Source organism: Pocillopora verrucosa, chromosome 9 (genome assembly GCF_036669915.1).
Source record: "Pocillopora verrucosa isolate sample1 chromosome 9, ASM3666991v2, whole genome shotgun sequence".
Taxonomy (NCBI): domain Eukaryota; kingdom Metazoa; phylum Cnidaria; class Anthozoa; order Scleractinia; family Pocilloporidae; genus Pocillopora; species Pocillopora verrucosa.
In genome coordinates, this window is record NC_089320.1 from 6809269 (window position 1) to 6821249 (window position 11981).

The following is an 11981-nucleotide window of genomic DNA, read 5'->3' on the forward strand; positions in this document are numbered from 1 at the left end:
TGCTGTGACAGTTTGCTCTTCATATTTAATACGCGCAATATTCTGATGTTTGCTGTGACAACCACTGTTATGATTTTACGATATTGCACGAAGGAATTTTTCATTTTAGTTGAATAAGTTTAAATTTGGCTATAACAAGCACTTTCAGTTGTAAACTGACGGTAATTCGGCAGTGGCTGCATCTTTAACGTGATAAATTCCGCTTACCTGAGGAAAATGGGCCACTCTAGGTTTTCTCGAAATAAAGGAGATGTGTTTGATATACCTTCGTGATTTGAAAAAGCTATTATCGCTAGACTGAGTTCTTTGCTAGACAGCGACAGCATCTTTGATGAACAGAAGCTCCTCATTCCGCCACGACACATTTCAGCACTAAAGGAAGAACTGACACGATTGACACGATCTTATTCGAGACTATGAAGACAAGGAAATGAATTTGATCTGTGAGTGATTCAGTTCATAAGCTGAGGAATGGGTATCAAAACCGTTCATCTCGTAGGCAAACTGACTTTCCAATTATTCGAATTATTTTAATTTACCAACGGTAGACAACAAAGCATTTATCAAGGTCTTCTTCAGCTTCTTTCACTCTTTCCACGATCTCAAACGCGTTGAAGCGTTACATATGCGCAACCACCGAAGAGATTACCGTCATAAGCAAAAGCAGCTTTTTTGATATAAGGAGGCTCCATAGTGTTGTTTGACCGCGCGAGATCCGGGTGCGAACATAACAAGAGCAAAAAGAATGTCAACTTATAAAACAAACATGGCGGCTCGATACGATTGCACGATTGTTATCTGAAAAGGTATGTTAAAAACATTTTAACACAATACAGTTTTTATAGGATGGAATCTAGGGTTTCCAGCAACTGCACCCGTAATATTCATAGGCCCTCTAGCTACGCCTGAAAAAGAGGTCAATAGAAAAGAAAACACCGCGGAAAGTTTGCCGAAAGGCGACAGATTCGAAAGTCTAAGCATGCTCAGACTAAGAAGGTCTAAGCATGCTCATGGCGAAGATCTGTTCCATTACGTAATGTTTTGTTATAAAGAAAACAGGGATCTTTCGAGCACGATTCATCGCGTTTCCTTTGGTGGAATTTCCTAAGCTTTGCAGGACTGTCAAACATATTTGTGCTCTTCCTAGTGCCTGTTGATAAAATTGAGATAGAGGAAGAAAACACAAAATTGCATATAGCAAGGAAACTGCCATTGTAACTGTCGCGTTCCCAGCACGGCAGAAACGGGGTGCAGCGTAATTGGGTCCGCCAGGTCAACCACGGTGAAGTACGGGACGAACAGCAGAATTTACACACGTTTATTGGACTAAATCATGTAATCAGGCTAGACGACTTGTTACAACACTTGCGGTGAAACTAAAAAGGAATGCACGATCTGTCTAAGCTAAGGAAACGAGCTAAACTGCAAATCTGACGACAGATAACACAACTAACGATCGTGACTTACTTCTGATCTTGGCTCCGGGGATGAGAAAACTCAAAGTTGTAAAAAAAGACTCCGAAAGACTCCTTTAAGACTAATCTTTGCCCCAGAGACAGCTCCTTAAAACTAAGATGTTCGCGTGAAAAAAGGCCTAATACACTTCTATGACGTAAAGGAAACTAAACTGAAATAACTCTTTGAGCGGCTTGCCAAAAAAGTATATCTTATAATCACACAATCAAAACGAAACAAGGCTACATTTTAAGAAAACAAAAGGTCATACAATGTTCTAAAGCATTCTTTGTACAGCAACGTGACATAACCATTATTTTTTTCGGCTTTTAAATGACCGGTAGGACAATATTCACAAATTGTGAAAATTTTGAGAGATGTCACCGAAGCAAATTGAAGAAAATCAAAGGCAAAGCCAAATTATCACTGGTGAGCGCCTCCCTTCGTCGAGCCTTAGTTTAATAGCGAAAATCATTTTGATGATATTTACTACAGCGAACGATAGAGCGAACCTTGCTCATTGCCTTTTGAAGGCTTTCAGTGACCTTGAAAAGCGGAAACATAAAATTTTTCTAGAAAAATCACGCTGGCGCGCGCGCCAACATTGAGAAAGAACCCTATGGAACCTCCTTAAATGACTTTTCGTTCCTCCGTCGTGGAAATAGACACAACCGTTGAGAGTAGTCCTTCGTGATTTCTGATCGGTTTCAGGTTACAACATTTGGGGGAAGAGAAATGGAATACAAAAATTCAATTCAATTAAAAAAAAACCTAACTTTCGAGTGGTAATGAAAACTAAAATCTCAGTCCCTTCTGCCCTCTTCCTCCTTTTCTTACCCAAAAGAAAATCAGCATGTCAGCATGCATGTCAGCATGTGCTTGGTTTGAATCCCCTAAAATCGCACAGATTCTAACTTGCTCTCTAGTACTTTATTTGAATGAAAAAGTTTGCGCTGAACTCGTGCCTTAAAGCTATTATTTTGGCGTTGGTTAAAGAAAGGACTGTGCCACTAAGTGTTCAAACTCAACATTATGCTTGACTATAAATACGATTTTATGAGACTCGCTGCTTTTGTAAGCAACCCATGAATTCAACGACCTCTGACTAGGCGAACCAGACTGAGTGATATATACTTACCTTAGTAGAAAAAAAAATTGAACGTCATCTTTTTCCACGTTACGGTACTTAAGCGTCACTTGAAAATAATTATGGCAACCATATGCAGCATTTATGGCCGTGCTGAAATGACAGTGTACCACAAACGTGGACCGCCTATATATCGAGCAGTGCGCACAACTGAGTTGGAAAGTGGATTATAAGAAAAACATTCTCTCAGCAAAGTATTAATGGAAGTTCAGCTGACTCACTCCAGCATGTAATCTTATTCTTTAATGGGTTGAAGAGCAATTTGAACGCACTTGCCAAAGTAAACTTGGATTATGTTTTAAATAATAAGCTATCAAATTCTTTTTTTGCGTTTCCAATTCTTGACATCACCTGCTATAGAAAAACAAAAGACAAGAATGACTTTACCATGTCTTCTTGACATTGCTCTTTTAGTCGTCTCCTACACTATCTGTGCGTTTGCGTTTTAATTGCTATAACAGCCAGAAATATTGCTAACTAAGCAAATGAAAACATTTTCCGCATTTCAAATGATTGCGTGGCGTACCTTAACTTTTAACACAAGAATACTTTGTTCTGATGTAATATCATTGAGCTATTGCACCGATAACATTATGGTAGAATCGTATCACTCTATAACATTTTAGTTTTTCTCCGAAGACAAAGACTGTGTTACCAATTATCAGTGTACCCTGGCTACCGAAGGAGGCCTAATTCACATGTTCCGCGGACACAGAATTTCATTCTATCTCTTTGAAGAAGATGGAAAATGTCGAATGGCAAAAAAAATTGTCATGAAACATTTTTCATGATCGCAACTAAAGATAAGAAAGTGTCGATCAGCTTTATTGACCTAATTTGTTACTTCAATAAAGTTCGACTCATCAGGATAAATGTTAGCCAAGGTAAAGTATAAGTAAAACTTGTTCGAATTGACGGAACTTCAAGTAGCCTGATAGTAAATGACAGAAAAGATGTGGTCGATTTTCTTCGAGTTGGCGGTATCGTTCATTACCAAAGCAACTCAATGTCCTGAATACATATGTCTAAGAAATCTTAAACCAGGCGTTCTTTACGTGAAGTTTAAGATCATCATCGACGAGTTATTTAATTTTACCACTCTAAATTCTGGGTTATTGGTAAAAAACTAAATATTTGACAACTAGTGATAACGTTTTGATAGTTTGGTTATGGAGACCCACATATCACCCGCACATGCATAACACACCTAAACCTACTACATTAATTTTGTTCGAATTGGAAATTTCAGTCTAATACAAAAACGTACCGATCAATCACACTAAAACTGAGGGTAAAACAGGAAATAATTAAAACTCAGAGCAAGATTAATTTGATTGTGTAGTCTGATCGTCTAGGCTGAAAAGTCCTGAGTGGGTAGTGCCCAGACGATCAGACAACTCCAAGGAATTTTACTACTAAAGCTGTTATAGAATTTATGCTTAAAGTCTCAAAAATCTGAACACCTAAAAATTATCAAAAGGAAATAAAAAGTCTTCCTTTAGACTCCATCCCCAGGGTCCTCTCCATTCCATCAACGAGGCGAGAAGAGAAGGGCCTGGGATGGATGTTGTCATTCACTCACTGCCATTTGTCTGACTGTATAGAGGATGGCGACAAATTGGGCAGCTGCGACTGCAAATGTAAAGGGAATAATTCAGGTAAATGCAACGTAAACTTGTTTTAATTAAGCACGAGAATATTCAAGTCAAGATCACCGTAAAATCACGAGTAAAACTAAAGGAAACTGCAAAGCTCACAATCGACCTAGCATTGCTGTGGATTTAGAAGTGTTCCTAGGCTGCATGCAAAGAGAGCTTTTCTCTCAGTGTCATTAGACCAAAACCCAGCTACTCACATCAGCAGTCAGAAGTTAACATCACAAACCAATGTGGGATTCATTTGAAACAAAGACAAGTTCCTTCAAAGGAAAGAAGACGCAAAAAACAATGATTGATTTTGACACTCCAGTTCACGCAGCCAGAAGTCGAGAGAGACAGAGTCAGGCAAATGACCCCTACAGCCACCGCCACAACTCCACATTCAAATCCAATTCAGAATTTTGACTAGATACCGTCAAAAGGGGGAAGCATTAAAGCGTTCTTCGTTATGTTAGTTAACTCATAAAAAATCATGTCTTTTTGAGCATATTTACACGCCATTCGGAATCATTGCAATGGCACACTCTCTATAAACCTTATGTGAGCATGGCAGGATTTGACAACCGCTGAACACGTCCTGAAAATAAATGTTTCACACGTCCATTAAGTAGAAGTATTAATAGGTGTTATCTGTCAGTTTAACTTTTTTACAATTATTTATTTTTCCAATAATTCTATTAAAACACTTTCTTTTGTACACAGAACCTTGCTAAGAAAACCTCAAGTGCTGTCTTAATTAGTCTGTCGCTAGATTTGTGACTCAAACATTGCATTTACAAGATTTTACATTCATTGTCGATAACAAGGCTATAATTACAACAAAAGGGGAAAAGCTATTGGCTAATATTTCCTCTTGCAGAGCTGATTTATTGTGAAACCAGTGTCACGGGTGCCTTTAGACAGCTTTTTTGAAATCCATACTCCTACTCCAGCAGATAGGAAAACGTTCCAATATATATATAAATGATACGATAAGACATTTAACTTATTGGAATACAGACTTAACGGCTGTGAAAACTATGCAGCTGCTTTATATTAATCGAGCATAAACAATGACCTACATAGCTAAATTTATCGATAGAACACAAAAAAATGACGCAATGTTTCACAACGATATCAGAACACAAAATATTAATTATACAGTACAACGGATGACGAAATCCACAAACACCAACAATCATCTAACAAGTAGACGCGACAAACAAGAAACGAAGCGAAACGAACAAGACAGAGAAATCCCTTCCTCTGGAAGTTTTGCAGCAACGCCGTGTTAGTGCGAAGAGTAAGTCATTACCTCCAAACAGATGCAGCACTCATCATGTCCTGAATTTTCTCGGCAAGAATGTCTTCCTTCCAGTCGTTTGTCCAGACAGACGTTACACACATCACAGTGGAAGGAGCGGTCTTTGAAGATTCTGAAACGAAAACAGGAACATCACTTCGCAGGTAAGTACTCGAGCAAACCTTAAGATGACTCGTAAAAAAATGAATTTCTAATGCAAAGTGAAAACCCTACATTTCTACTCGATTCAATCTAATGAAAGGACACCTGATGCCTATGAGGAAACAAAAACTAGCTTTCAGCACTGCTCAATATTTTTTCATCATGATTTCCCAAAGACGGATGAAAAAACGCTGGAAGTGGTATCTTTCATGTGCGTACGATCAGAGCGTCTCTTTCTCCTATTAAGCGTTGCTCTCGCGTGAGGCTAGCGCCAGAATTTTTTTTCCATTCATACGGTAACAATTGGCATTGAAGTGGGCCAATTACTTCCTTACTTTTTGGAAAACAGGAACATTATGAAACAAACAAAAAAACCAAGGAATTTCGTCGTGAATATTGTTTCACCTACCGGCAGATACCACATTTTGTGCAGTGAAATGGATTTTTGTCTGTGCCCGTGAAGTGTTTACACTTAGAGCAGAAATATGCCGAGCACTTTGTTTTACATCTAGCACAGGTTTGGGCGTCGTGGTTGATCTTAAAAATTAAGAAAGCATTAAAAGCAAATCGCATATAGTCTAAATGTAACTTCTCCATTTTCACATTTATGAAATTTTAAATAAATGATAGGCCTAAATACCTCTTGTTGACGGCTACAAACCGAGCACTCAACATAACACGCCTCTCTTGCTTTGGAATTATTATTTGGACACCCAAAGTTGCTATGACAACGATGACAGGGAAAGAACTTTCCACAGCATGGGAACTTGACACGGCAGAGCCGCTTATAATGTTCACAGAGCCATTGTCGACCCTCGGCACCAGTTGAGATTTGCGTAGGTGTTTCTTCTCCACCACTCATCGGGTCGCTGACTTCTTCTCTATCATTCTTGCGTTCCGTTTGTCTTGTTTCACTTGCCTCCCTTTCTCTTCTTTCAAGTGCTTGTAGTTCTTTCCTGGTCCGCTCTTCTTTTTTTCTTCGTTCTTTTTCCTTCATTGCCTTTTCTTTTACTTCCCTTTTTTTTTCAAGGTTTTTTCGACAAGAGAACAAGTTTCGGCCACTCGTCACTCTAGGTCAGCTAAGGAATCATCATTTGACAGAGACGAAGTTTCGTTCAAGACACCTAGTGGCCCTTGGTTAGCAGTGTCCTGATCTGCAAGTGTTCTTGTTTCCCATGTTAGATTTCTGTTCATGGCTGCTTGTGGTAGAGCGGATATTTCCATTTCAGGGAAGACCAGGCCTTGTGTAATTGAAGTGGTTGTCCGTTACACCACCTGTGAAGTCATTCGTCTCTTTAAAATTATAGTTTCTCTTCCGTTGTACTTCAGGATCAGTACGTTGATCCTTGACTTTTCTCTGTTGTGGTGAAGGGTGTGTTTGCACCAAAGGCGTGCCACCATTGATCAAAGCATGCAGAGGTATCACTGCAATTCGCGGTTCATCGCAGGCAAGGGTTTGGAGATGCTCCGATCCGTTGCAGGGAAGAGAAAGTAGAGGACGAACAAGCACTGGTAGATCCCAAACTGTAGGGTTAGGATCGAAGGAGCCATAAGGGTTTGGACCTTGTGCTTTAGCGGATACTTTTGAACTTTCAGAACGAAACGAAACGATGGGGCTCGAAAGGAATAAGTGGCTCCATAGCCTTGCTCATTAGTGAAACAAGATGATTTTTGATGCCTTGAAAAAGTGTTAGAGGGCCCTCCATTGGCGTTTTTCGCTATAATCCCCATGTCGTCGATAGGAGTGGTAATGCTACTGTCATCTGAGTGACGAGCAAGGAAGCAAGACCTTATACTAAAGAAATTTGATTCTTTTTTATCTATGGTGTTTCGCATGTCATCTAGTGGTCTAATCTCAGGCCTTGCGTCCTTGTCGTTCCAGTAAGTGACCGATTCGCGATTCTCGTAACCTCAGCCCCTGTTAGAGAAAGATGGATCTTGTCCTCCACCCTTTAAGCCTAGAAATTCCTCAGGCCTTCTGTTGTGACTTCTTTCTGATAGATACTCTTGATTCTTGTTTTTCCTCTCTTGAGAAACTTTTAGTGGTTTCGAATCGACTTTACGTTCCCTATTCCTTCGGTTTTCATCCGTGGCGTCATTGCACCAACGGATTGAGGCAGCGACACCACCATGACGCTCCATCTGGTCTGTAATTCGTGGAAGGTTGTCCGTTACACCACCTTCCCCTTGAAAAGTTGGTTCAGCAGATCCCGTTGAGGAATAACAAGGATGACAATTTTGGAGTGCAGAACCTTCACACGAAACATTTTTCATCGCACCATCAACTTCATCATCCGTAGAATGCCTTGGCCAATCATTGATTTGAATACAGTTCTCAAGGTTTTCTTTATTCTCGCGTAATTTTCCATCCGTCTGAGCCTTCAAGGTTAATGGCGGAACGAGCGTCGGTTGATTTGTCTGTCCTTCCTCTACATCGTTGCCACTTTAGTTGAACTCTGAAACACTGAGATAAGCCATGCTAGATCTTTCTTCCTCTGAATTGGTAAGGTTTGGAACTTCTCTCTCGCCTTTCTTCAATTCTAAACCACACGAATAGACGGAATTCATTGATGATTTACCTTTCTCTGCTGGCTCTGACCTTGACCTTCTGGAGACCTCATCAGTACCTTCTTCACCGGAGGATGATGATGATGAAGATGAAGATGAAAATGACGATGATGAAGATGATGATGACGATGACGATGACGATGGAGGTAATAATGGTGATGCACTTACTTCACTGGATGATGAGGCTCCACCAGATTTTCAGACTCATCAGAGTCACTGAGCTCTGTTTGAGTACTAAAATCACATGTTGAGGGAATACTCAAGGAATCTGTTTGTGTCGATGATTCCGACAGGAACGACTGTCTGGAAAGCAAGGTTGTAGGAGAAATACGGCCTGGACGGTCGGCTTTAATCTGCATTTATAGCGGCTGATGCTCCTAAGAACAGAACGAATAAAAAACTATAACGATAGCCAAAAATTAACTTCTGATCCAGCTATGGGATTTAAGGCTAAATGAAGCTGTTCTTTAATTTGAAAGACAACCAGATTTTAGATTTCTTCAATGTAATGCATAAATCCCTGAAGTTAGCTTAGAAAAATTCTCACTCTGACTTTGTCATATTTTTTATTTTGTTATATTTGTAAGCTGGACTTTGCATTTAGTAGATGAATCGTTGCATAATAAGGATTCATCATCATGGTTGAAGAACAAGTTTCATGCCCACAGTGATGCATACAACTTTCAAAACACTTACTCTCTTTGAAATACCCCTTGCGTTTCCTCTCAGATGTGGCGCAATACACCAGGCATTATCATTTTTTGTCTCGAAATGAATGCCAAAACTACGAGCATACTTTTCCATTTTTTCAGCGATGACTGTCTCAATAAGAGAACAATTGCACGGTGGAACTTCTTCTCGGACAATCTCAACTTTTCTACGGCTTTGAGAATAGTGAATCAAGTGGGTTTTCACTTTGATGGTGTCTTCATGGCACTGAATTATTATTTGCACTATGGGTGGACCTTGGATTTTCAACACGAGCTTGCTGTCTTTGACTACCACGTTCACAACTGCACCAAGCTCGTCTTCATTGGTTAAAATTTGCTTTAGAAGCTTTGCGAATAGAAAATTCGCAATTACTTTGTCTTGGAAGGTAAACGCTTGGCTTCCTTCACAAGTGTTTTTTGTCTTGACGAGAACCGGAGATTGAGTCTCAGATTCTGAACCATTCTTAGCTGCCGATAGCACGAATGGCAAAAGGGAAAATCACCAGAAATCGAAGAAAGAATGCTTTCCGCAGAAGCTAGGAGTTCCCGTTCTATTAAATATTGTGTTTTCAATTCTATGCTCTGATGGCTGCATAAGATCAAGTGAGGCAGATTGTCTTCTACTGCATTTATACTCCACATCTTTATTTCATTTAGTGCTGAAATATCAACTCCACGAGATATTTGACACTCCACTCTAGATCCTTTCCACTGCGTATTATCAGTTTTGAGTGCCAAAGTTTTGAAAATTTGCCTCGATTTCCTTTTTCCAAAGTTGTCATCTATATGTAAAGATTTTGTAAGCTCCTTACTTTGAGAGTTACAGGGAATATCTGCATCATTTTCGTTAATGACTTTTCGATTGTTCATCACCCTAAGAGGCGTCGAAAAAATCAGGTCGTGCATAACTTGTTTGCCAAGACATTGTATGTTTGAACTAAAAAACGCAAACTGAAGCTCTTCAACGAGAACTACATAAGTTACCTGTGGAGACTGTTGGTTTGACAGGAAAGAAAATAAACTATGGACATCAGCTATCATCTCATACACTTCCATTTCTAAAAACGACTGAAGGATTACTGCCAGAGCAATCATCAAGTTTGTATTTTCGTCAAAAATATAGTTTTGCTTTCCGGTTTATCAAATCTCTTCGCTTTATCCTCAATGAAGTTCTTCAAACGTCCGAATTCATTTTTTAATCTCTTTTGAACTTTGGGGAAGGTTTGACACGTCTTAGATTTGAGATGACACACAACAAAAATCACTTTCAGTAAAAGGACTTCAGAACAATCCAAATGATCATAAAACATACTTGCACACGAGAGAAAGAGAAAAGCGACACTTTGATCCACTCTAACGTTAAACAAACAAAGACCAGCTTTGAACTAGTTAAAGCTCAGCTTTCCATATAAGTCCTTGGAGATGGAAGAATCCACAAAATCATCACTTTCTAAGAGTGTTCCCGGACAATTCCGGAGATCAGTCGGTTGATGCTGGTTGAGAACCCTGGTTATTTCTATAGCAAACTCAGAAACCAGAGTTTCAAGTTTTACTTGTTCTTTATGATCAACATCGGGTTTCTTGGTGTTCTTCCACTTTGTGAAGACAATTTAATGAATTTTGGCTTTAATTGGCACTCAAATGAGACTTGGCAAATCCTTTCCACATTTTCCAGAACTGTCTGGCCGTGCGCTAAAGATTTTCATTCACATCCATCGAGCCATTCTAGCCTCGCAAGACTTGCATTGCATTGAAGAACATCGGGGTGAATAGCACCAAAAGTTCCGGTAAAAATCTCTAATGCATCGGTAAAACATTACCTGGAACGTGCGAAGTTTTCCAAGTGGAGGAAAAAAAGGCCTTGTTTTGACAGAATAAGAAGCAAATGTTGGGTGATCTGTACCACATCTTTCGCGAACAATCGGCACAAGCTAGGAGAAATAGCTGCAGACAAGGTCAAGATTACCTTCAGGGTTGATAAGGGTGAATGTCGGCCACAGTCTCCACAATTGTGACTGAGAAGTCTAACGAAAAGTTTGTACTAATATCAACAAGTTCCTTCAGCCCTTGCAAGGTCGAAATCTTACTATCAATAAATATCGTGGTCCCATTAGAGACTTCAAGCATCGAACAAACTAAACGGATTTTCAAAAAAATGCAGGTTAACAGTCCCTAGTTTTGGTGTAATTTTGTTTCACAAAATGCTTTTAAATTCTCAAGTTCGTCCAAAGCTTTTCTAAGATTTCTGTTGTCCAAAGAGGTTAGGGCTTTATTTTAATCAACAACTGTAGTGATTCTTGGTTGAATAGCAAAGCGGCTTACAATAGAAAGGAGATCATTTTGTAAATAGAAGGATAGATAGGATAGAGAAAACAGCTGGTTCATTCGGAGAAAGTTTCTTTAACTTAAATGACGGTGACGATGATATCAATGTCTGTAAAGTTTATCTACAGATTACTTTGCTTCACCATAATATAACATTCATTCTTGTTTTAAACAGTCGGACAAAAATGAAAACATGAAGTAAACCGATCCTTGACAGAGTCCGCTATGATCTTTTTCCTTTCTATGTATTAGGAGAATAGTCATTGAGAGATTAGTTGTTAAAACGGAGTATAAAGGAGGACTTTAGAAAATTGATTGCCAATCAACCAACCTCCCCCCCCCCCCCCCACCCCCGTGATTAATACTGAGAGGTCCTTAAACGAACGTTCCACAAATCCACGACTTCAGAATAACATTTCGGGTGGCCTTTGGTCAAGTTGTCTCCCCCGTTAAATGAAAAAAACAAAAAAGGCCTGAAGGAGAAATAATTTTCTGTTCAAGCCGCTAGGAAAACGACATGTTTTTACGAAAGAGTTAGAGTTGATTGAACTCGTATTTGACGAACAAACACATGGGCAAGTTTCTTTGTTCGAGCCCGTCCACGATTTGACTCCCACTAGTCAGTTGTTACGTGACGTTGGTAACGAGCCCGTTGGTTGTGGAAGTGAAATGGA

General features: G+C 39.5%; 1 pseudogene; it reads right to left on the reverse strand.

Annotated features, from left to right (window-relative positions):
- Positions 1–4176: 4176 nt before the first annotated feature.
- On the reverse strand, positions 4177–11367 carry LOC131780480 (uncharacterized; annotated as a pseudogene).
- Between the last annotated feature and the right edge of the window lie 614 nt (positions 11368–11981).